The sequence below is a fragment of the Pogoniulus pusillus genome, chromosome 34 (genome assembly GCF_015220805.1).
Source record: "Pogoniulus pusillus isolate bPogPus1 chromosome 34, bPogPus1.pri, whole genome shotgun sequence".
Classification (NCBI taxonomy): Eukaryota; Metazoa; Chordata; class Aves; order Piciformes; family Lybiidae; genus Pogoniulus; species Pogoniulus pusillus.
Window position 1 is genome coordinate 8198932 of NC_087297.1, and position 23745 is coordinate 8222676.

General features: G+C 44.0%; 1 pseudogene; it reads left to right on the forward strand.

Annotated features, from left to right (window-relative positions):
• The first annotated feature begins 6768 nt into the window (after nt 1-6768).
• The window catches only part of LOC135189817 (uncharacterized), an 81562-nt pseudogene continuing 64585 nt past the window's right edge, over nt 6769-23745 (forward strand).

Genomic DNA, 23745 nt, shown 5'->3' on the forward strand with positions numbered 1-23745 from the left:
TCTCATAAGTAGTTCATACCATCCTTTTGGAAATGATACCTCCTTTCCACCCCCCTATTTGGAGAATGCAAGCCTGTGCTCATTTTGGTGAGAACATGTATCATTGGGAGCAAGCCAAGAGTTTATGTAGTGTTCTTGGGAAAAAGTGAGTATTATCAAAAGCCATCAACAGCCAGGTGACTTTTTCTTTGATATGCATATGCCTGTTTCTGATGTAAAGAGTGAACCTTTCAGAGCAATAAACTAGATGGGGTTGTTGTTGTTCTGTTTTAATTGAAAGGTTTAATCAGAATTTGTCAGTTTATGCTTTTTTAGACAAAGTGGACACTTCCAGAATTGGTGGATTTGTAGCTGGCAGCTACCTCGTGTCTGTATTTATATAATGTGTCATTTGTGATGGTTTGGCCGAAGTGCGTCGCAACGTATTCGTACTTGATTTAATCTGAATGATTTTGATGCCATTAAATCTTTTTTTTTTCCCTTCCATTTACACTAACACTGCTAATCTATAATTAATTAAAATAATGGAACTGTACAGTTCTGAGATGTGAGTTTTTGGGAAAATTTCAATATAAACTTGAGAAGGAGAGACTTGAGACTGTTACATGGTTGGCAAGATATATTAAAGAGACTTATTCACAGAGCATGAAAAGGAGTTGGTTGATTGTGGTTTAAGCTGATCTCACAGTGGCTGTTTTTCCTTGTAATCTCAACATTTGTATTTATGAGAATCTGCATATCCAGCTGTACACAGGTTTTGCAGAAAGAAAAAAGGGTGGATGGTCTTGACCTGATGCCTGACACCAGGGTATGTACTAGAATGACTGTAAAAATATTGCTGCAGAGCTTGAGTGTGTGGTTGTGTTTTGCTCACATTGGAACAAGTCTAAGTGTAATTATGAATTTTTAAAATGTCTTTGCTGCTTAAAGTTGAGAGCCTCATTAAAACTCTTCTGTTACCTGAAGAAGGTTTTGGATCACTGCTGCTTACTCTCCTCCAGAAAGGTTAAGCTTTCTTACAGATACTCTGATCAGTGTGTGCTTGATTTGTTTTTCTTTTGTCCTTGCAGTTTCTCTTAGGTAACTTAGTTAGATGCCAGAATTGTAGTTGTAAGTATTTAAGTTGTGTTCTTTTGGCAAGATTTGACTACTATTGTAAGCAAATCTGTGTTTGTACATCTTGTGAAGCGGAGTACCACTTTGAGCCAGTCATGCAAGGGTCAAAGTGCAAAACCTGCAAATACAGTATTTCAAATTCCATTTGAGAATTCATGTCATACTGGTGGTCATTACCTGGGCTTTCAGCTAGCTTTGTGCTCTGGAGCATTGCCTAAGTTCTTGTGTTTGGTTGGTCAAGGGAAGATCAGTCTGCCATGAAACAAAAACCCAAAGGTGGTGTGATCCATGCTTTGTAAACTGAAGAGACAATGAGCAAGCCTCTGGAAATATCCATGTTACAAACAATGTGCCTTACTCATTGTTAATAAAGTACCAGAAACATTGCAAGGTGTGCACCTACCAACTGCCTTGATTGTGCTCATCTCCCTAAAAGCAAGTTGGGAGTACTTGACATGCAGCAGCAGAATCAGGAGTGAGTCCCTCAGGTGTTCAGGGAAATGAATAATGCACATTCCTCACAAATGGTACTGTACAGGGAATGCCTAAGGGAAGCTTTTATTGCATCCTGTGACACTTACTCAACTTGCAGTAATAAACTGTATTGTTTAGACAAGTATTTGTGTTTTACATGGTTACTTATGGGAGTTTGTGGCTACGTATTTGCTATTCAGTAGTTTTGTGGACAAGAATGTAGAATCTAAGGCTGTTATACTTCTCTTGCGCTCTTTTGAATGAGAAGATTTGTTTAGTGGGCCACTTGGTGATCATTCTGACAGACAGGATGTTTCATTGCTACTTTGTTTTAATCTGACCTGTAGTTTTAGGAAGCTCAGCCAGATCATCCCAGATGTGGCTGAGCTCGAGTGTTTGAGGAGGAGGCAGCTGGTATTGAGCAAGTCTAACTCGATGTTACTGTAACAACAAAGTGACTTAAAGCTGCTGCTGCTCTGTTAGGGAAGAGAAATTCCATATGGGAGTCACAATGGGACAAAATAGGTTTTCTCATAAATCTTTTTAAATGTGGCAAGAACTGAGGCCTTGGAAGATACCTGATGTGGGGAGGTATTGGAGGAATATAGTGAATGCTTGTCGCCTTTCTTATTAAAGACAAAACCTGTTGAACCTTATTAATGCATCGGTGTCACATTATGAGGCAGTTGTGGGAGAGGGTTTTCTTTTACCTGTTCTGGTGATGGCATTATTCTCTGAAGCTGTGTATTACACCTTTTCTGTTGCAGTGCCAACTGTTAGTGAGCTAAAATGATACGAAGGATGTATTGCCTGGCTTGCTGGAAGTATGGAAACAACTGCTGTACAGAAGAACACGCTTCACAGGCTGACCTCAGTTTCCACAGGAATAAGAACTCCATTCAGTGGTTAAAATAACAGCTTCCCGCACTACCTTAGTGTTACTGTGGTTTGTAATGTATTTTTTGCACTAACTGGCTGAATACTTTCACTTCAAATGATAAGTAGTTATAAATGAAAGCATAGTGAATTCCAGTCTATAAAACAGTTGCTCACATACCACCTCTCAAGTAGCATTCCTGTGTTCAGGCAATTTGAAGTTTTTCAGTCTCTGCCATTCAAAATTAGGAATTATATATTGTCTTGTTCATTTATACCAGTGCCAAATGATATCAATGGGAAATATAGTGGGTGAGTGCCATGGTCTAGTTGATTGCATAGGGCTGGGTGATAGATTGAACTGGATAATCTTGGAGGTCTCTTCCAACCAGTTTGATTTTTCGTGGGTTAATGCACAACTAACCAATGCTTGGGATCTCATGATGTATGTGTTCTATACTGATTTGACTTGACCATTTCTTAACAGAAAGTGCTTTTAGTATATGCAATGTGGATAAAATGTAATTCTGGCCTTAGAAGATACAAACAATGGCACTTGGGATATAAAAAAACCCCAAGCAACCTGTGTATTTAACTGGGAAATGCTGAAGGAATGACTGCAGACATAAGTGAGGTATCGTCAGCTGCTTTGTGTTGCTCCCACCCTGCTCCTTGGTGACTATCGCAGATGTGTAGGTCTGCTGATTAAACACATTGGCTGTTACCATCTTGAATTCTTAATATTTTACCACTGTATTTTTTAAAGCATTCAGGAATAAGAAAGGGAGTGGGGAAAGGATTTCCCTCTGCAGTTTCTGATGATTTAAAAGTAACAAAAAAAGGAAACCTGATAGAGGAAACAGATCTGTGACTGATTCAGTTTGAGAATAGACCATGAAAAATTGTCTCCTTTTTTCCATTTGTCACAGAAATGAAAGCTGTAACAATTATGAGAGAGCTCAAACAGCAGAGCTGTGAAGTTATGGAAATATGGAAGAGAGTGTTTCTAGCAGACCTGTCCAATGTCATGAAAATTGCAGTAATATGGGAGAGAGTGTTCAGCCTTGCAGAATGATTTTGGGAGGTGAACTAGCACTTGGAACTCCTGAAATTCAGCCTGACAGAACTTAACTTAGTTTCAGTCATTGCTTCCACTTTATTGGGGCATAGATTGTTCCCAGATTTTCAATTGTAGAATATTGTGGTGCAGTACAGCAGGTTGAGGTGACTCCATTTATTTTAGCCTTTGATGTGCAAAACTTGGCACTGCGAGGAGCTGCACAAACCCAAAGTATGTGTCACCACCGCAGCATGGAAGTGTGTGCTGTTGGCAACTACTTCTTTAGAGTCCACATTAATCTAAGTGCTTGATGATCCATGCTTGCATGTTTAAATTATAGAATCATTTATCTGTGTGCAGTTGATGATGTACATAGGAAAAGTCTTCTAAAAGCTCTGCTTTTGTCATGCTATCAGACAAAGCACCAGCAGCCCTGACTTCTGGCAGGTAGGTTTTGACACTATTTGTTGTTTGCTGGACTACAGTTGCAGGGCAGAACATTATTTCTCTGGGTGGTGTGCAGCATTTGGACCTCTGGAACTGTCCAGTTCTGAGAAATCTCTTATTTCCTTGCCTCAGTGTCAGGATCTGTGGAGACAGTCATCTTAGTTTGTGTTTTCTGAAGCCTTTTCCTGCCATGTGTACATTTTTTTTTGTATGAAGATGTTTCAGACTGATCTCATGTGGTACTACTGACCCAGACCAATATATTGGGATTTGTTATAGTTTTGCCAGGAAACGCTTCAAACATGTCCTTAGCATCAAATCTATGACTCACTGCCTATATAGCTAAATTCTCAAGCAACGTTACTACTATGCTTCCACTCCTTAAATGCTGTGACTTCAAAGTACTGAAATGATGTGGAATGAAAGGTTATAGCCATGGTGTTTCTAGTTAGGTATGGTTTTGTATTGCTGTTCAGTCACTGTGATTATTTGCTTCCTTGAGCAATCATTCAGGTTGCACGTTAAACACTTCTTACTAAAACCTTTGAGTGTCACCTCAGTTAGTAGTGTAGTGGTTTGGACTTTCAGAGTGGGGTGCCTGAACAGTGTACTGCTTGGGAAGCTCTTTGTTTTACCACTCTGCTTTCAGGCTATTAAGAATAGAGTGTTCTGAAGTGCACTGAGAATGGAGTTCTTCACAGTAGTAACTGTTTCTTTTGGCATTTTAGATACTCTCTACTTTTACTATTGGATCTGGCTGGAACTGCCACGTTGCTCCCTCAGGGTGAAGTTAGCTCTCAATCTCCAGTGCTTTTCTGTGTTTTTCTGATTTTTATGATGAGCATTGAAACAGAAGCCAGCAGAAACCTGTGGTGCTTTACATGACACATGCACAAATGGCCTATGCTGTGCTAACGAGTCAGCAGCTGAGGACAAGGGGGCAGAAGAGAGACAGGAGATGAATGTAACTGAAGTACATAAAGCCCCTGACGCCGCTCAGAAGACAGTGTGCTCTGTCAACAACGCTGGGGTGCCAACAGCTTTCTGCTTGCTTTTTATGTGCTAGCTACTACTCAGCTTGAATTAGTTTCTATATAGCCTTCTAGATGCGAGTGACCTGTATCTTCTATTGAGAAGGAATTATTTCACCATCACCTCTGTTTGCCTTTATCCAAGGCATAGCTGGACCTGTGGGAGCTCCTGGTTAAATGGACAAATCCTTATATGATGTTTGGAGATGAAGGTGATAGCAGAGAGCAAGACAGTCCTTAGGCAGTCTTTACAGACAGTCTGCCCTCCGGAGTGCTTTGTGTAAGAAAGATGAACACTTGTTGAGCAGTGGGAGGGGTGTGTGTGAACACATTTATCAGTGACAGCCAAAATGCGTGGGGTTTGGGTCAAACCTTGGCGGGGCAACAAGCAGGATGAATTTCAAGCAGAGGAGTCTGGTACAGAATGCTGTTCCAGCTCTAATCTGGACTTGCCACCTTCATCTAGGTCTTCTGAAAATAACTTTTTCTGTTGAGGAAGGAAAGTATCTTGGTTTCAAAGTAAAATAATGAGTGCCCTGTGAATGATTCGTAAGGCCATATCTGTCCCTTGTGAGGCTGTCTCAACTGCATCTCTGGGGTACAGCTGTGCCCCCTGCAATCTCAAAGCTGGCTTTTGTCTTCAGGCTTTTGGACTCTGGCCATGAGTGCACTGCTTCTCAGAGGTCCATGAAAGGCATTTCACATAAGCAAGCGTAGTAGTAGGCTTATGTTAAGGAGGAGAAAAAATAATTAGGGATCAAAATTTGAGACCTCATTCTTGCTCCGTTTTGTTGTTTCAAAGTTGGAGTACACGAGTGGGTACCTGAGGGAATTTGCAGTACAGCTGCAGAGACTGGAGAGGAGCCATGTCTGATGGAGAAGGAGCTGTCAGGTTCAATTTTCTGGCAACAAGGGACAGCAAAGACAAACAATCAGGTATGCTCTTACCCATGGTAGTGACATTCCTGTTGAGGAAAAAGAGCCATCCTGTTTGCATAACAGTCCTGAGGAGGAAGGAGAATATCTGTGCTGTCTGTGAGCAGTGCGACAGCCTCATCCCTCTCCTCAGAAAGGCAGCTTTACTTGCAGCGAGTTGTTTCTCCCCTTGCTGTAGTCTTCAGTGGATTTTCTGTTCCTGTTTATGCTGCAGTCTCTCTGATACTCAGATCTGTTCCTGTAGACCAGTTTGATCTAACACAACTAGAAAATGACATGGTACCAATTCCGTGGGCTGAATGGAGCCCTCACAGTTGCCAGACTGGGGATCCCTGACAGGAATCCCAGTGGGATCCTAGCCAGGAGCTCTGCTCAGGTGCTTGTTTTTCTCATGTGGGGTCTGCTTTCATTTGCTCTCTTTTAAACTAGGAGCAGGATCAGCTAAACCTGAGTTATGTGTAGGCAAAAATGAACAGCCTAATTTCAAACCGTTTCTGTGCCCAAATCCCAAACTAAGGTCTGAGCTAGCATGTCAAATAAAGCATTTATCACTTTTTAAATGGGAACAGGTCCAAGTTTGAGTTGTCTTGGTGTGACTCCTTCACCAGCAAGCTCCAGCTCAGACAAATTTGTTACTTTGACCGTGCTGGGTCTACACAGAGCAAACCAATGCCGAGTGGAAACCAGCCATGCTGTGTGCCACACTTACTCCATGCTGGTGTGGTTTTCCATTTCTCTTTCTTTCAGTGTCAAGGAGACAGACCTTGGACTCGTACTGTTTCTTTTGGCATCCTAAATATTCTTGGAGTCCACTTGATAGCCTGTGAGAATTTGGATTATTTGCCTTCACACAGTAATGTTTGTAAGAAGTGGCTACAAGAGACAACATACAGGTAAACTTAGCTTGAGTAATGTTAAATTGCCTAAGTTGTGGATAATTTGGACAATCCATGGGCATGCCTCATGGTAGGAATTACAAAAATGTTAACTTTTGTTTCTATACATAGGAAAATACTTCTGATGGAATGCAGGTGGAGGCCATGTGGCAAGCAGCTTTGTTTGAAAGTGCTTATGCCTTTGATCTTGACAAATCATTGAATAGGAAAAAAACCCAAGCTAGTAGCTCCTCAATGTGTGTGACTTAAGAGGAAGACACTTTGCAGAGGTTTGGGGGGGTGGGGATGTTCTCAGGCTTTGCTTGATATTCACTGCCTCTTATCTAGGACCCTCAGTGAGGTTATGCTGTTACTAAAAATAAATCAGAAATTATTGCTGCACAATTACTACTAAAACTATAACTTTAGGAAAGACAGAAACTAGAGGTAAAGGTTTGCACATGTACATGATAGGTGCTGAGTCCATTAGTTGCAGTAGCAGAAGACAGGGACTGCTTGGAAATGAGCTCTGAGTGCTCTTCTGAATGCTGGATTAGTGACTCACATCGCTGGAATTGGAGATGGCATCAAACAATCAGAATCTGAAAGCAGATTGCACTGCTACTTATAATACTAAAAAACCTGACAACTCCCCCAAATCCACCCATATTTCTTACCCAAATGGCAGTGGTTTTCACCTGAAGGCAGAGTTTTGTTAAGGATACACTGCTTAAAAGAGATACTGGCAAAACCAGCCTCTTGCTGCTGCGGTCATGGCTGATAATCAGAGTGCTCTAAAAGTGGCACTTAGCTGTTTGTGAGAGGAAGAATGGGAAGTAGTCCTGGGCTAGAGGCTGAGAGGTAACTGCTTTTCTGTCCCCAGAGAAGAGTGGAATCGATGGCTGCTGATGGGGCTAATTGGAGCAGCAGTTGGGATGCTAGGGCTTCTGATTCATCAGATAATTGACTCACTCATCAGACTGAAATGGGACCTGGTGGAAAATTACCTGCAGGTGAGCAAGAGAAAGTCAGAGTGACCTGTTCTGTGTGTTAATAAATCCACACTGCAGAGTTTTCACTGACTAAAGGTTCAGGCTGTGTAGGTGAGGTGGACATGAGCCAACCCTCGGTGCTGTGTGTAGGTGTGTGTTGTTGTCCTTTGCTACAGTAGATTCAGGAAGGCAGTCTTTAAATACTGTGTTCTAACTCATTCTCCTTGTACATAAGGGACATGTTAGTGTTCAAGGGAATGGATTAGGTTTCTCTTAAGCCAATTTGTGAATGTGGTATCAGATACGTTCTTGCTATGTTTGGGGCAGCTGCCTTTTGCCAGTGCTGTAACGTATCACTCATAGAATGGTTTAGGTTGGAAGAGACCTTGGAGGTCATCTACTCCCAACACCCCTGCCATGGGCAGGGAAACCTCTCAACTAGAATTGGATGCTCAAAGCCTTGAACACTTCTGGGGCTGACTGTGCTTTTGTGCTCATCAGTGGCAGCAAGGAGCTGCTGGACATGCTCCCCAGCACCCGAAAAGAAACTACCCTTGACTCAGATCATAACCCAGAGCAAGCTCCTGAGGCGCAGATGTGCTAGGATAGCTAATCATGCTCCAGTGGCTCTTTAGGAAGGACAGACCAGGATGGTTAGGAGGGGCAGTTGCTCTTCTGTTGTGAGAGGTCACTGGTGAGGCCACATTTGGAGTACTGTACTCAGTTCTGGGCTATGGAGACATGGATGTGTCCTCTACCATTCTGTGAAATCAAGGTAATGGAATAGCACTGCCAGCTGCTGAAGGACAGAAGTCAGTAACTTCACAGAAAAGCAAGGCAGGATTTATTCTGTGTAACAGATGGAAGCTGAGTAAATCAGAGGGGATATCTAAAAAGTGAAGAAGTTTAGGTTTGCCATGAGGAAAGCATATATAATGTTCTTGGAATTTTATTTCCCTGAGGCTTCTTATATACAAACTATGCATATGTTTAGAAAGCCTCCAAACAGTGGCTGCCTACTGGTGCTTACATGTCTTTATGCATTTGTGTGTCTATACATGTGTGTGTATATATACATACTGAAATAGAAGATAAAGAGCATGGAGTTTGTCTCCAGGATATCACAGCAGCCATTACACATGCTGTTGGTCCTGTCATTGTACAGATTCTCCTGCTGTAAACTAATGCAGAGGGGCAGGGGGTGAGCTCCCATGGGCTCTGACAGCAGTACAAACATGTCGTTCCTGCCTTGGAGAGCCTTCCCATCTCAATGTGTCCTTCAGCTGCAGATGTCAGAGATGCCCCTTACCTGAAAGTATTCACAGAATGGTGGAATGGCCTGGGTTGGAAGGGACCTCCAAGGGTCATCCAGTCCAACCCCCTCTGCAGTCAGTGGAGGCATCCTCAACTAAGTCAGGTTCCCCATAGCCCTGTAAAACCTCGCCTTGACATCTCCAAGGAAGGGGCCCCAACCACCTCCCTGGGCAACCTGTTCCGCTACCCTCATGGTAAAGAACTTGTTCCTAACATCCGATGTAAATCTGCTTTTTTTCTAGTTTGAACCCATTGTCCTTTTGTCCTGTCACTGCAGGCCTTTGTAGAAAGTCTCTCTGCATCCTTCTTGCAGGCCCCCTTCAGGTATTGGAAGTTTATTATTAGGTCTCTCTGAAGCCTTCACTTCTCCAGGTTGAACAACTTCAGTTTCCTCATCCTGTTTTTGTAGCAGAGGTGTTTCAACTCCCTGAGCATTTCCACTGCTCTCCTCTGGACCTGCTCCATCAGGTCCACATCCTTCCTCATTGAGGGCTCCAGACTTGGATGCAGTACTCCAGGTGAGATCTCACCAGAGCCAGGTTGGATGAGGCTGTAAGCAGTCTGGTCTAGTGGAAGGTCCATTCCAACCCAAAACATTCTATGACTGTATGGACAAACTTGGTGCTTGTGCACTTTGCTGTTTGGCTGTGCTGCATGACAAGCTGAGAGACACCTTGGTGGGATGTACTGCCAGGAAGGCTGTGGTGGCTGGTGCCTGGCTGTGACCTCAGAAGGGCAGGAGATGTTTGACCTGTGCCACAATGAATCACAGCTGAGCACTGTGGTGGGCGGCAAAGCCCGTGGGAGCTGAGGGCTTTTGGAGACAGCACACATGTGGCCAGCCCTGCACAAACAAACCAGTCCAAACCCAGGGAGGCCAAAGAGTGTTTTTCAAGTAGAAGATCTAGTATGAGAGATGTTATTTTGGGTAAAATAAGGCAGGAAAGAGCTTGCTCACAAACATACAGTGTACTACTAATAACTGCAAATTCATAAAGGTAATTACCAGTGTGACCCAGGGACACCATTTAGTGTTTTCTTGTGCGTGTTCTTAAGGCCCTTTAACTGCATTTCTGAGCTGAAAATGGCCTTGATGACTAACAGCATATTCTTCATGGTGTTTTTAGAGATGGACAAGTCCTGCAAAAAATAAGGCATGACTCTAAAGGTCTTCATTCACCTTACTTTTATCCACTCCTAGCCTTTGAGACAGCCTATGCTACTCATTTAGGGTTTTCCTTGTGATATACCTTCTGCCTGCAGGAATCTGTGGGACAAAAAACATTGAAAAGCAAGATCTGGTCTATGGGTGCTGATGTAGTAATCTGTTTGTCAACTGGACAGGATGGCAAGATCCACACGAGCTGGCTATGTGTGCTTGGGACAGGGCTGGCCATGGTGGTTCTCTCTTCAGACTCAGTGCTGGTAAGTGCTGTATCACCTATGCAGCAAGTCTAGGATGTTATAAACAGAATCTCTTTCTCTCCCAAATGCTGGCTGATTCAGTATTTTATTTCAAAACCCCCTCTGTTACACAGCCCAGTTGGAGAGGTCTTTCTTGGCCTTCAGCCTAAAGCTGGATTCCACCACCCATAAGTTGTATAGAAGTGTCTGGGGTGTAATCAGTGGTGGCGACGATGCAATTTACACTTAGCATGTGGTGTTTATAGAATAAATACAAGTGGCAGCTGGAGTAACTTGTGAAAACCTGGTGTTTGGAAGGGGCCTAAGCCAGAGACCATTGGTCCATATAAAAGTTCCTGTTGGTTTTAGGCTGATCTTTTAGCTGTGCTTTGTGGGTATCACTTGTAGCCCAAATCAGTACTTTTACGAGGCAGCAAGGCTCAAACACTGAGCCATTCTGTCATTTACTGTACTCCTGTGTTCAATTTAATTACAGGTAGGCAATTAACGGCATAGGTGAGAGGAAAAGTGAGAGTTTAACTGAACTTACCCTGGAATGCAGCAACAGTAGGAAAAGGGAGTTTGCTGTTGAACACTTAATCGTAGAACTGAAGCTTGGTGAGACTCAGAAAGAACCTCTGAGGATCTAGTCCAACCACCCTGATAGAGCAAGGTCACCTAGAGTAACTCACCCAGGAACACATCCAGGTGGGTTCTGAGTGCCTTCATGCCTCATGCCATGCAGGGAAGGAAAACATTGGGTTTTGCTGCATGTTTTAAATACTGGCTTGGTTTCCTAGTGGGATGCCTCATGAGCCTTGGCAAAGAGATGTTGACAACTGCAGTCAGTTCTCTTTCTGAAGAGCAGCCCATCCTGCAGTGTGACCTGCTGGCTGCTGTGCATCTCCTCTAACTGCCTTTTCCCATGCCAAGTCTGTAGAAAAACAAAGCCAGTCTCATGTGGCTGCACACACAAGGGGTGGCACTTTTCCAGCCACCTGCAGAAGTGCTGGAGGGGACTGCAAGGCACACAACGATGGACACCCAGGCCCTAGGCAGTGGCCAGTGCCAGTGAAGGGCAACCACAGTAACCAGGTGTTGCTTTGCAAGCTCTGCAGATGGCAGCTTGCCTGAGCTGCTTGTGTTCATGCAGGACACAATGCTGTGTTTCTAGGTGGGGAAAAGCAGCCTCTATAGGCTTTTTGAAGGGTAATGATTTTATTCTCCCTGGCTATGTATAAAGAAAGTGAATCCCCATCACGATATTGTGGTCCAGGGCCTTGTGAAAAGGGGAGAGGAAGGGTGTCCAGTCCTGCTCTGTGAGCCAGGGTGGTTCTGAAAATGTACTGTGCTGCAGTACAGCCAAACTTAGCAACTGCAGGCCAGATTTTGGGCTTTTCTGTTTTGGTAAGTGACACTCTAGTAGGCTCATCAGCAAGGTAGTTGGATCACCATCTCTGGAGGAGTTTCAAAGAGGCAGAGATGTGGCATCGAGGTACATGGTTTATCCCCAGATTTGGTGGAGTTAGAGAATGGTTGAATTGGATAATCTTAAAGGTCTTTTCCAACCAAAACGATTCTATGATTCTTAGACTGTATCTTGAGCAGAGATGCCAATGTTGATCTTTGCCAATATGGTATAGATTGTTTGCTGGTTTATTTCTGATCCTTTTTGGTTATGGAAAGTATTTGCCCTTGAGGTTTGTTTTCTTCCTTTTCACTGCCCTGACCAGACCTATCCTATCCTCCTCCTCCTCCTCACCACTCTCCCATATTTGCTGTTACTCTGTGGGCTTCTGTTTATTTATTTATTTGCATAGAGGTGCAGTGCCCAGGGGGATGACTCAGATGTTGAAAAATAGGAGTGCATGGTTAGTCAGAGGCAGCCACAAACCTTCCAGACAATGCTTAACAAGGTTTAGCTCTCTCTTTAGGTTTCTTTTGTTTTCTTTGCTCTCAGACATTTGTCTCCAGGACCTCAGAGACAGCAGCTGTGATTTTATTTCTTTCCCTCCAGTGTGCTGGGTTAGTAACAGTGATGTGTGAGCCAAGGAACTGAATCATATTTCCATGAAGAAAGTCAGCGCGGTGTTAACGTGATGCCTTTTCAAAACACAGGAATTAAGAACTAGTTTAATTTAATTTAGCTGGAACCCTCTACCAGGTTTTTATTAAACACAAACACATATAAGTTGCTAAAAGCCTCTGAGAGATTGAGTAAGGCTTCTAATTTAAGTCTTGCAGAAACTTCTTCCAAGCTTATACAATGAGTAGATTTTTCATTTCACTAAGGGTTTGTATTTTTCTTCCATTTCAGTGTAGTTTGAAGTGCTGCCTGGGAACACACTGTACACATTTAAGTCATGACACATCTTGTGTTAAAAGTAGGGCTGTTCTGGCTGCCGTGGTCATTAACCTGGGAACAGATGACTGAAGCGCTGGGCTGCAGCCCATCATGTCACCACACTTGGGCAGACACTAACATGCAGCTCTTCAAAAGGCATTTGATGGTTTATCAGCACAACACTCTTTGCAAAAGAGACAATTTCAGTCCCTGAGTCAAGAATTTGTAAGTCTTCAGTAGCCTTCTGCTTTATGTCAATGGGACTTTGCAGGTTCAAAAGACATGTTCAACATTTTCCATGTTGAAATCTGTTGAAACCAATCTGGTTTTGCTGCTGCATGCTAGCTCAGGCTCTGTACTCTCCTGCCTCTAACCATGACTGATTTATGAATAATTGACCAAAAAGTGCTCTCAATTATACAACATCACTTGAGATGCTCTCCTGGGTTGTGGCCTCAGCCAGCTGCAGTCAGACACCCTCAGCCTCCACCTCCCCCTTTTCACCAGATTTCAGAATCCAACTGATAAGAGATGAGCAGATCTGGGGGAGCCACCCCTCCAGCTGCTCTTGGTGACCTGGAGGTGTCCAGCAGATCATTGTTGAGCCCACTGCATCTGGGAGGAAGACAATGCTCCAGCAGTCTTTTAATCTCCCTGCTGTGTGTCACTGTGGAATGGGGAAAAAGCCACCTACTCTAATTAAAAGAAAGCTGCCTAATTAAACAACTTTAATGTTCTTTAATTAAAAGGAAGTTCAGAAGTCGTTGTATTCAGTGCTTGTGAAATAATAGATTAATACTGAGGGCCTTTTCCCATTGCCTTCTGGGTTGTTGTTAAGACAAGAAAAACAGGGAGAAAAATGCAAGGTTTTCACACATGGGCTTTCTCCTCAAATAAATGATGCTGGCCCAGGTGAAAAAGAGATGGTGGGGACTGCACAAGGTGCACAGGGACCCTTCCTTTATTTGTCTAGGTTGAAAAAACCAAATTGGTTGTGACACTTTTTTAGTCTGGCTGTTCTCTGCTCGTGCGTGTCTGCGAGATGGGTCTGGTAAGCTCTCTCTTGTGAACAGTTCTGCTGAAATTAATGAGATTAGCTTCCAGAAAAAGAAATTACAAGCCAGTTTATGTCTCCTGGATGGTCTCTATTGCCATGTTGACATACAAAAGACTATGCAATATTGGTTTTGGTTTTTCTGGTTTGTGTGGTTTTTTTCCCCCAAAGCAAGAAGGAAAAGGAAGGCTCCAATGTGTTCACTTCCTGGAACAACACAAAGAATTCAAATGAGCAGCCACTGTGAGCTATCTGTAGTTGAAAAGAAAATCAAAAAGCAGCAAAGGGAAGATACAGATCTCCTTTGCCTTTTTAGCCTTTTAAAATCAATCATTTCTTTAAATCTGAGACATGCTGGCTAAGCAAAATGTTCATCACAGAAGAAAGCAGCAATTGCAGTAGGAGAAGCAGCAAGAACTTGTCTTACTCTTCGTAGTTCATTGATAGTACAGTCAGAAAGAAGTGGCAGCTTGCAGTCAGGACCTGTCCTGGGAGATGCTGGTTGTCTGGAAGTCCCCTTCACAGAGCAGGTTGCTGGTGAGCAGCAGACACAAATGCCAGTCTAAGTGAGAGCTTGCTTCTCTAGAAAGGCCAGAGTGAAAGACTCCCTCTCTCCTGGGATCTTTCGGAGTTAAGTAGGCTCAAGACGTGTACTCTCTCCAAGCAGTCACAGGTGGAGCAGTATGGGCAGTTGAAGGATCCTCCATGGGGCAGCTGTGACAGGTGTGTAGCAGAGGTCCACCTTCATCGTTGATACTGGTGGAACACCAAATGTCTACATCTGACTGCAGCAAGGAGATGGAGATGTCCAGGCAAAGCTTGCCTGCCTTGTACTGTGGTGTGTAACACCTTTTGAGTTCCCTGCTACTGGAAACTATTCCACTGTGAAGATACAATGTGTAAGTAAAAAGCCATATGCTAGAGTGTCTAACAGCATCTATGAGTTGGGCATATCAGTCATATAGCTGCCTGTGCAGCCTTAGTGATGGCTTTGACACACAAACTCTCTAATCTTTGCCCTTGTTTTCTGTCTGTTGTGCTCATTGCCACTCATCTTTGCACCACAAAAAGTTGTGGGCACCACAGAAGTCAAAAGGGCCCCCTACTGATTGCTGTGGTTTTGGTTTGTTGGATTGTTTGCTTTCTCTTAGGATTTGACATTTCTTAATCTTAAAACTGCTCAAGTGTTTTGTATACTTGTTGAGTTCAGCCTATACTGACTGCTCAGCACTTGTGCACACTGTCCCAAAGGTCCCAAGTAGCACACCCGGAGGATGCAGGTTGTATAAGCTGGTGAGCACTAGGGATTAGTGCATTGTACGTATCAGCATCACCACTTGTATCCACTGTCCCCTGCAAAGGCTGGACTTGAATCTAATTTTCCCAGACAGAATTCAAGCCTAATTTCATTTCCTCTTTCTATATCCTTCCCTCTGTTCTTCACCTCGTGGCCTTCCTTAAATGTGCAATATTTGTCAGATGCAGGATGTTGTTTTCATGTAATTGAATGAGTGCTTTGGAAAGAAAATCAGGCTGTGTGTGTGGAAAATAATAAATGTATAAAGGAAGACTATTAATGCCTTTCTTTGCAACACTAATTATTTTTCTTCCCTTCTTTGGAAGGAAAACTGGAGGTGGCTCACAGTGAAGTGGTTTTGACTTGAGGATCATTTAGAAAGCTAGAAATAAACCTCTGGCCATCTGAATTCCAGTCCACTTTCTACTGCTAAGTAAATTTTCCTAAAGTAGTTTCCTGGGCACTTTTATTGATGTCTCAGTCTCTTCTGGCTTGGATCTGGCAATGCAAAAACCAGAGGTTATGGCATTTTCCACAGGTAGATAGACACATACCCTGCTTGGGGAAATGAGCAACAGAATTCTGTGTGCTTGCTGCCTGATAGAACTTGATTTTGCTTACTGCAGAGGTGTTGGGGGTGTATTTGCTTTGCCACATGCTTAGGTGAGGCAAGCAGAGAAGTCATTGGTTTCCTGTCGCAGTATATATTAATTAGTGATGGACAAAATAACAGTGACATAAGAATATGTAAACATAATAGCCAAAGCTGAAGCCATTTATTGCTGTAGCAGCAGTCTTCTTACGTGCCATGCTACAAGCTGTGGTAATTCTACAAGTTATGAAATACAGGGATTGGGTAAAATATTGTTTTTAACATTCTTACTGGATAACAGTGAGGTAAGAGTGAGGTATTGGCTATGACCTCATTACTGTCTACAACTACCTGAAGGGAGGTTGTAGCCAGGTGGGGTCGGGCTCTTCTGCCAGGCAACCAGCAACACAACAAGGGGGCACAGTCTTAAGTTGTTCCAGGGGAGGTCTAGGCTGGATGTTAGGAGGAAATTCTTCCCAGAGAGAGTGATTGACATTGGAATGGGCTGCCCAGGGAGGTGGTGGAGTTGCTATCCCTGGAAGTGTTCAAGCAAAGCCTGGATGAGGCTCTTAGTGCCATGGTCTGGTTGATTGAATAGGACTGGGTGCTAGGTTGGACTGGATGATCTCGAAGATCTCTTCCAACCATGTTGATTCTATTCTATTCTTGGTTCTAAGCTCTGTTGCTTCCATGCAAATGCTACACAAGGCAAGCATACCAGTTTGCTATGTTTCTAACCTCAATCTTACTGTGTCAACACAGGGATGAGCTCCACAGATACATCATTTATCACATTTAGCTGACTCCCTTTTTAGATTCCCACAGTTTTCAACCCAAATCTTTCTTGTGGGCCTGTCCCTTGCACAGCTGAAGTGACACAACTAAGGAGGTAATAATTTGTGGCAGAAAGGTGAAACTACATGGAGAAGGAAGAGGTCAGGCCTCCTGAAACCAAGTATTGTGTAACGAGCAGCTGGATTCACATCAGTTGCTAGCTTGCAATAAGCATTGCTCTTTTAACGCTCCTGCCAGGATGTTTTCTGAAGAGCAGTGGATTCTGTCTCCCATCTTCTGTTAGTATCATTAGAGGCTGGCTAAAATTATTATCCACATGACTTCTGCCAAGGTTCAGTAGTTCTTGGCTCTCACTGTGGTACAGTGTGATGGTTTGGGGGTTACCCCGCCCCCCCACACTTTTGAATTTGCCCCAGCTAACTCAGACGGCCTCTAGGAATATAGATGAAGCAATTTATTTACAGCTAGCAGAATTTACAAGCAGCTATTTACAATATATACAGTTATATACAATTATATACAGTTATATACAAAGGATAAACAATACAAAAGCACAACTCCCCTCCCAGAAACCTGAGTCCCCAGGAGGGGCTCTCAAACCACCCCAACACCTCCCCCCGTCCCTCTCAACCTTACCCCAGTTCTCAGGAAGAAAAGAGGTGCAGCCAAGAGGTTAGGGAGCAAGGTTAGTAGGAGCAGGGTTAATGAGATGTGACCAGGTCCAAGGCAAAAGCAAGAGTGAGAAACAAAATGGAGAAAAAGTCTTTCTTCTTCCCAGAGTTCTCAGCGTGACTGTGAGAGAAGTAGACACAATTGTTTTTCATTTCACTGCCCATTATCTAGTTCTTCTACCAAAACATTCCAGCTTGCTTCAAACTAGCACAATCCACCCCTTGTCTACTTCGCTCAGAGCATCGCTGAGAACTATCCAATCTAATCCAAACCAATATTTACACTAAAACAATATATACAATTCAGTTCACACTTCAATCAGATGTAGGTGATTCAAAAGCTCAGAACAGGGACTCCCAGGTGATGTTGGGTTCGTGCTCATGTGCTGTAGATTCTATCGTAGATTCTCTCAGTGTTGGGCGCCGATGTTACCTAAAAAAGAAAACTCCTAACAGTTTGAATTTAAACTCTCTCAGCTAAGGTTAGATTTCTCTGTGGAATACACCGGATTTCACCATTCTCCTGCATTACCCAGTATGTATGACCAGGACCTTCAGCAGAAACCACCCCTCGGACAGGTTTCCCTTCGCCCGAAGGAGAAAATACCCAAACAGTTTTCCCTAACAGATTCTTCTCACGTACAACAGGAACTTTATCACCGTCTACTGTTTGGACCAAATCTGATTGTGCAGGTCCTGCTCTGTTTACTGAACCTCTACTATTTACCAACCAGGTAGCTTGTACTAAATGTTTATCCCAGTTTTTCAGAGTTCCACCCCCCATGGCTTTTAGGGTGGTTTTCAGCAAACCGTTGTAGCGTTCAATCTTCCCTGAAGCTGGTGCATAGTAGGGTATGTGATAGATCCATTCAATACCATGCTCTTTGGCCCAGTTTTTCACAAGATTGTTCTTGAAATGAGTACCATTGTCTGACTCAATTCTCTCTGGAGTTCCATGTCTCCACAAGATCTGTCTCTCCAAACCAACAATGGTGTTACGTGCAGTAGCATGCGGAACTGGATAGGTTTCCAACCATCCAGTGCTGGCTTCTACCATCGTTAGCACATACTGCTTGCCAGAACGAGATCGAGGTAAAGTGATGTAATCAATCTGCCAGGCTTCACCATACTTGTACTTTGACCATCTCTCACCATACCATAAGGGCTTGATTCGCTTAGCCTGCTTAATAGCAGCACAAATGTCACAGTCATAGATGACTTGGGTGATAGCGTCCATGGACAAGTCAATTGACCTATCGCGAGCCCATCGGTATGTTCCATCTCTGCCTTGATGTCCAGATGAGTCATGGGCCCACCGAGCTAAGAACAGCTCACCTCGGTGTTTCCAATCAAGGTCAATGTCAAGTTCAGAGTTGGTATCAACTTGAGCAATCTTAGCAGCTTGGTCTGCCTTCTGATTATGTTGATGTTCCTCAGTAGCTCTGCTCTTAGGCATGTGTGCATCTACGTGCCGCACCTTCACTGGAGTTCTCTCCAGCCGTGCATCAATGTCCTGCCATAGATCAGCACACCAAATAGGCTTTCCTTTCCTCTGCCAACCATTCTTCTTCCAGTCCTTCAGCCAACCCCATAGAGCATTGGCTACCATCCACGAGTCGGTGTAGAGGTAAAGGATAGGCCAATTCTCACGTTCAGCCACATCAAGAGCAAGTTGGACAGCTTTTACCTCAGCGAACTGACTGGATTCTCCTTCGCCATCTTTCGTTTCGGTAACTCTCCTGGTTGGACTCCAAACCGCTGACTTCCATATTCGCTTGTTCCCAACAAGACGACAGGAACCATCTGTGAACAAAGCATAGTTCTTTTCCTGATCGGAGAGATCACCATAGGGAGGAGCTTCCTCAGCACGAGTTATTTTCTCCTCTGGAGGTTTGGAACAGTCTGTGCCTTCCGGCCAGTTGGTGATCACCTCTACTAGACCAGGTCGATCAAGATTACCCATTCGTGCTCGTTGGGTTATCAAAGCCATCCATTTAGACCAGGTTGCATCTGTGGCATGATGTGGTGATGAACCTTTGCCCTTGAACATCCAGTTTAGAACTGGCAGTCTAGGAGCTAAAAGCAATTGTGACTCAGTTCCAATCACTTCAGAAGCTGCTTTCACTCCCTCATAGGCTGCTAGAATCTCTTTCTCAGTTGCAGTGTAATTTGTCTCTGAACCTCTGTAACAACGTCCCCAGAAACCAAGTGGACGACCACGTGTCTCATTTGGAGCTCTCTGCCAAAGACTCCAAGTTGGACCATTGTCACTGGCAGCCGTGTACAGAATGTTTTTAATGTCCGGACCAGATCTCACAGGTCCTAAGCCCACTGCATGGACTACTTCTCGTTTGATCTGATCAAAGGCTGCTTGTTGTTCAGGTCCCCACTCGAAACTGTTTCTCTTACGAGTCACATCATGCAGAGGTTTGACAATCTGACTGAAACCAGGAATGTGTAGTCTCCAAAATCCCACCACACCAAGAAAAGAAAGTGTGTCCTTCTTACTGGTGGGAACTGCCATGGTAGAGACTTTGTTGATCACATCCTGAGGAATGTAACGGCGACCATCCTGCCACCGCGCTCCCAGAAACTGAATTTCTTTGGCAGGTCCTTTGACCTTGTCTCTCTTAATGGCAAAACCTGCTTGCAACAGAATGTCAATGATTTTGTTACCTTTCTCGAAGACTTCCTCAGCAGTTTGGCCCCACACAATGATGTCGTCGATGTACTGGATGTGCTCTGGAGCTTTACCTTTCTCCAGTGCATTGTGGATGACTGAGTGACAGATGGTTGAGCTGTGTTTCCACCCCTGAGGCAAACGGTTAAACTGGTACTGGATTCCTCTCCAGGTGAATGCAAACTGAGGCCTGCACTCCTTTGCTATGGGAATAGAGAAGAAAGCATTAGCAATGTCTATGGTTGCATACCATTTAGCCTCCTTCGATTCCAGCTCGTACTGGAGTTCCAGCATGTCCGGCACAGCTGCACTCATGGGTGGCGTCACCTCGTTGAGGGCACGGAAGTCAACTGTCAGTCTCCAGTCGCCCGTAGGTTTACGCACAGGCCAGATGGGACTGTTGAAAGGTGAATGAGCTTTCTCGATGACAGCCTGACTCTCCAACTGACGAATCAGCTGATGAATGGGCAACAAAGAGTCACGGTTAGTTCTGTACTGCCTATGATGAACAGTTTGAGTTGCAATTGGCACTTCCAGGTCCTCTATGTCATGATGTCCCACAACTGCAGATTCATCAGAAAGTTCAGGTCTAACAGACAATTTCAACTTTTCATCCTCAATCTCTACAGATGCTATTCCAAAAGCCCATTTATGACCCTTAGGATCTTTGAAACAACCTTGTCTCAAAAAGTCAATTCCCAAAATGCAAGGCGCATCAGGACCAGTTACAATAGTATGTGTCTTCCACTCTTTACCAGTTAAACTGATCTCAGCCTGTACCTTAGTTAACTCTTGAGATCCACCAGTGATTCCAAAGATAGAAATGGACTCTGTCCCTTTGCAATTTGATGGCAATAAAGTACACTGAGCACCTGTGTCAACTAAAGCCCTGTATTTCCGAACTCTTGAACTGCCAGGCCACCTAATGAATACATTCCAATAGATTCGGTTCTCTCCACTATCCCTTTCCTCCTCCTGGCTGGAGGCAGGGCACCCCTAATGCTGAACATGGCATGTGGGGTGTACACAGTGATTGGTGTAGTTGTGAGAGGAACTGCAACTGTTGGAACAATTGCAGTTGCTCTCGGGAGCTGAAGAAGTGACAGCTACTTTTCTGGCATTATTGCCTCTGTTTCTGCCACTCTGCAGATCCCTGACCCTCTTTGAAAGAGCTGAAGTAGGTTTACCATCCCATTTGTTCATGTTCTCACCATATGTGTCACGCAGAAGTATCCACAGTGACGCACGTGATTGCTGCTGTCTGGGTGGAATTTGTCTCCTCCTAGGCTGGAATTGCCTTGCAGGAGGTGGGCGTCTGTTCCTGACTGCAGAAACATGCACCCATTCAGATGATGCAGGAACGGTATCCTTTACCAGATTGGAAATTGAGGTTGTAAGGTCCTCCTTCAGTTCTTTCATAGTATTTTTCATCTCTGTGGTCATAGTTTGTATGGCAGAGATTATACCAGAATGTGACAAGCTGTCCTCTATCTGCCTGAGCTGGTCAGTGAATTCACCAACAGTGAAAGATCTTCCATTATCACTCCTTGCTAGAAACTTACTGGCCAAGATGTTAGCATAGGATGAAGGAGCAAGCTTAATCAGCTTCTTCATGAGACCTGTTCCCAAAGGAATATCGTCAGGCTCATGAGTGCCATAATCTCCATAAAGCACTTCCTTCACAGCAAACTCCTTCAGAAGCTTAATTCCCTGCTCAACGGTGTTCCACTTCTTGGCGGCCCATGGCAAATCATCTCGGGAAGGATATCTCATAGCCACAGCCAACAAAAGGCGTGTCCACAAGCTAACCCTACCAAGAGGACTTGCTAGGTGTTTGTCCACTCCACTCTCCTTAGTGAGTGGTCCCAGCTGCTTGGCAGACTTGTCTCCTACCTGCAGGGCATTAGCACCAATGCCACGGCATCTCACTAGCCAGCTTAAGATTGGCTCACCTGATTCCCTTGTGTATTCCTTCCTAACTTCCCTGACCTCTCTGAGTGGATCCTTGGAGCCTTGGATGTCATCTTCCTCCTCTTCCTCCTGTTGTTCTGGTGGTGCCGGGCCTAACACAATCTTCCTCATAGCATTCCTAAACTCATTGGAACCATCCTCTCTCCTGGCAGCTAACCTCCCAGTGCTCCTCTCACTTGAGTATTGTTGTCTCAGCACATCTACAAGGTCTCGCAGACTAACTGCCTCCTCTTCCTCCTCTTGCTGCTGATCACCAGAGGTCCCATCTCTTACATCCTCCTGCGAACCACTCTTTGTCTTAGCTTTTGCCTTAGCAGGTGCCAGAAGGGCCTGAGCAGCAACAGACTTGGATGTGTCTGCTGGAGGATTTGAATCTTTAGGAGTCTGACTTGGAGCATTTGAATCCTTAGGGGTCTGACCTGGAGCATTTGAATTATTGGAGGTCTGACTTGGAACTTGTGAGTTCAGATCTGCCTTGCTTTTAACAGGAGGATTTTGGTTCTGGTCTGCTGGCTGGGGGTTTGAATTGGCTGAGCTGGTGTCATTAGGATTTGGACTGACTGGGCTAGCGTTACTAGCACTAGTAGTATTATTAACATTAGTGGGATTGTTTGCCTGTCCTCCTGGGATGCCTGCCAACCCTGACGTGTTTTGATTGTTGCTAGGAACATTCTGATTTTGGGTACCTGTCTGTGCTCCTGAGGCTCCTGCTAAACTCTGACCATTATTTTTGTTTTTGCTATCATTGTTTACGTTATTGGCGGGAACATTGGCCGCGTTCCCAGCACTTGGAGAAGGAGGGGCAGAGGCTGGCAAGGGGGAAGCCGATGACTGTGTTCCCTTGTTTTGCTGTGAAAGAGACTGCTTCTGAGACACAGAATTTTTCCTAACTCTTACAGAAGCTGGTTTTGAATTTTTCACCAATAATGCCAAAATTAATATGAATATTAAAATCATGAGGCAAATATTAAAAATTGTGAGAAGAAAAACAGTTTTACACGAGCATGTGCCTATGCAAACAGTTGGAATTCCTGTCTTAGGCTGAATAACTCTCATTAGAGCCATATTCAAAGCAGAATTTCCATTGATTGTCACATTATTGACCAGAGCTCCTGTAATGTCCTTGGTAATATTCTCAGAGATATTAAAACCAGCATAACCAAGAATAAAATCACCCCAGCTCCAGAACATATCTGAAACCTTAGCTTTAGCCTTATTATAAGCCAGATCAATAAAATAAGCAACAATTTGACCTTTTAACCAACTAAATGCCAAGAAAACAAAACCAGACCAGAGCAATGCACCAACCAAATACAATAGCTGCTTGATTAGCTTCATCTTAATTCCCAGAGCTAATTTCCACTCACTGAAATATCTAGCCCCACGTTGGGCGCCAATTAAAAATGTGATGGTTTGGGGGTTACCCCGCCCCCCCACACTTTTGAATTTGCCCCAGCTAACTCAGACGGCCTCTAGGAATATAGATGAAGCAATTTATTTACAGCTAGCAGAATTTACAAGCAGCTATTTACAATATATACAGTTATATACAATTATATACAGTTATATACAAAGGATAAACAATACAAAAGCACAACTCCCCTCCCAGAAACCTGAGTCCCCAGGAGGGGCTCTCAAACCACCCCAACACCTCCCCCCGTCCCTCTCAACCTTACCCCAGTTCTCAGGAAGAAAAGAGGTGCAGCCAAGAGGTTAGGGAGCAAGGTTAGTAGGAGCAGGGTTAATGAGATGTGACCAGGTCCAAGGCAAAAGCAAGAGTGAGAAACAAAATGGAGAAAAAGTCTTTCTTCTTCCC